Raw genomic sequence first — 2,623 nt, 5'->3', positions numbered from 1 at the left:
TACTATCTTACAGTACCCCAGTTGTCTGCAATTATTATCGTTCCGTACTTTCCCACAAATTATATAAGTAGTTATTTTTCTTGCAAAGTTATTTTAATGATACCCTTCGCGTAAGGAGATTTCTACTCCACGAGACATAATTACAAATGTAATAGAGTAATGAATTAGCTGGCTTACTCCTGTTTTGTGACTTGCTTCTTTGACTTTCTTTTAGTCTTTCTGTTGCCTAAAGAAGCATGCCCCTTCACAAGCTAGTGATGGGTACTTTTAAAATGCTCTCTCCAGAAACTTATCAAAATGCTGCAGAGTTATTCTTAAAGCTTTGCTTAAGCAACTTCAGCAACATTTTCAACGATTGTTGCTAGGGGTGACTTCATAAGTTTCTGTTATTTTTTTCTTCAATTGTGTATGTGTGTGTGGGGGGGGGGGGAGTGTCGTTGTACGCCCTTTTTTATCCTTTTATTACCTTCCAGTTGTCTCTTTTCCTTAAATGGTGTGATCTTTCATCTTTTTACCCCCCACGAACAATTTTTTACATAACAATTACGCGATGGAACGCACACACTGTTTACATATGTGTGTGTTATTATGGGAAGGATCAATTTCTGTTCTATTATTGAAGGATAAAACGAGAATGAAAGAAGAAGACAATGGTATTGGTATAGCAGTACTTCTGTAAAGGCCTACACCATAATATTTCTATTTCTTCTTTCCACAAGCCTAGCTATTCTTCAGGCACGTGTCGACGCATTCAGTCTTTTATTGCAGAAAGTAAAACTCGCTACCCCCAACTGTTTCTGCACGTGCTTGGCATCCCGTGTGATTACTTTAGCTAACATGCATTCCTCCATTTAAATAGCGACGGGGCACGTTTTATGCCACCACGGTGTTCCTCATTCCTGTCTTTTTACCATGACCTGCACCCGAAATCTGCGTCTGTCCGCCTGTCCCAACAGACAGACAGACAGACAGACAGCCCACCGACCGACGCTATCCCGTTACAACCACGTCGCGTGGCTCTCCGATCGGATCGGAACATCTACAGGCAGGCAAGACTCGAGAGCAGAGCGGCAGGCGCACACACACACTTCGTTCGGAGTTGGAGAGAAACCAACTTGCGATTCTCTCTCGTCCTGCTGTACCGACTGAGCCAGTGGGGAGGAAAAGAAAAAAAGAATCTCCCCCCACGCGCGCGCCCGCCGTTGCTGCTGTCATGAACGTGGAACATTCGCTGGCTGCTACTAGCGGTGGCGGCTTATGACGATGGGGTGTTTCGTTGGAGGGGTGGTAAGACTTAGTCTGTCAGTGCTCACGGTCATGTCTACAACAGGCGAAGCGACGCGGGTGTTGATTGAAGTGAAGACCAAGGTTTACCCAGATAATTAATTGGTTGTGCTTTCGGTCTCCTTTGGATTACGTTTGTCTTTATTTTCTTTTGAATTCTGTTTTTGCTAATACACGATGTACTTTCACTTCGGACTTGGACGGAGTTAAGACTGTGTATTCTGTATACCCTACTGGATTATCTTTGTTTGGATTTGAAAGCTGTGTTTTTAGTTCTTTTTATTACAGGTAAGCTTTTTATCGTTCACTAAAATTATTCTGGAAAGTTTTGAATATACCAAAATAATAGCTGAAAATACGTATTTAAAAGGCCGAGGAATGTAATGTCTTTGCATTAATAGGAGTCACTTTAGTTTCAACTCTCCTCTCTCGTTCTACTTTTGAATTTGAAACTATTTTATTTAAATCAAACCCCAGTTTACTGGAAAATATAACGTAGCCACTACTGTTGTTGCTATTTGCTACTGTTTTTGTTGTTGTGGTAGTTGTGGCTGCTGCTGTTATTGTTGTTGTTGTTATTGTTGTTGTTGTCGTCGTCGTCGTCGTCGTCATCGTTGCTTTGTCGTTGTTGCTATTGTTGTTGTTGTTATTGCAGTTGTCTTTGTATCTTTGTTAATGTAGTTTGTTGTTTGTTTTTTTATATCGATCTTTGGTTCCCACCTTTAATCATGAACAACAGTCCTGTCCTTCCTTAAGTCATAATTAAAACAAAACAAAGTACATAGGTTTTGATGCTCTGTTTATTTTATGCGGATGACTTGACGACCGCGTACCGACAAGTGACAAAACAAGTCGTTTTGTTTCCTTTGAAAATTGTCGTATTTCCGGGAAGTTTTGGGTAACTCCGAGGCTTTCGTGTGGATAGGGCAATAAAAAAGACGACAACGAAACGTGCGCCTGAAAGAACAGAAAACCTCTGTATTTGTATTATTGTAATGCTAAAAGGTGACGTCAAATATTACATAAATATGGAAAATATGAACGGTTGGGAAATATGAACGGTTGGGATCCGTTTTGAGTTGAATAAAATTGAATGATTTCCTCCCTAATGAGTTCCGTTCCTTCAATCAAATCCTCCGTTTTGTTAAAGTGTTTCTCACGGACACATTAAGAAAATTCATTCCCCCATAAATACACGTCAGTTGCTTCTTGAACTTTCTCTCAGCGGATATCAATGGAGTATGAATCACATGGGAACATATCAACACACACGCACACTCTTTCTCTCTCTCTCTCTCTCTCTCTCTCTCTCTCTCTCTCTCTCTCTCTCTCTCTCTCT

At 40.8% G+C, this 2,623-nt stretch overlaps 1 protein-coding gene across 8 annotated transcripts in view; it reads left to right on the top strand.

Annotated features, from left to right (window-relative positions):
- The first annotated feature begins 1,060 nt into the window (after positions 1-1,060).
- Positions 1,061-2,623, top strand: part of LOC101849621 (zwei Ig domain protein zig-8) — a 235,028-nt gene continuing 233,465 nt past the window's right edge. For 2 of the 8 annotated variants that reach the window (XM_035970351.1, XM_013083832.2), the window contains exon 1: positions 1,074-1,572. The gene's annotated coding sequence lies outside the window, so the exon portion shown is untranslated. Of the gene's footprint in view, positions 1,573-2,623 lie in introns of all 8 variants that reach the window. The other 6 variants (XM_035970354.1, XM_035970357.1, XM_035970352.1 and 3 more) reach the window with 6 other exon arrangements.

The sequence above is a fragment of the Aplysia californica genome, unplaced genomic scaffold (genome assembly GCF_000002075.1).
Source record: "Aplysia californica isolate F4 #8 unplaced genomic scaffold, AplCal3.0 scaffold00256, whole genome shotgun sequence".
NCBI classification, from domain to species: Eukaryota; Metazoa; Mollusca; class Gastropoda; order Aplysiida; family Aplysiidae; genus Aplysia; species Aplysia californica.
This window is presented reverse-complemented; position numbering and strand designations above follow the sequence as displayed.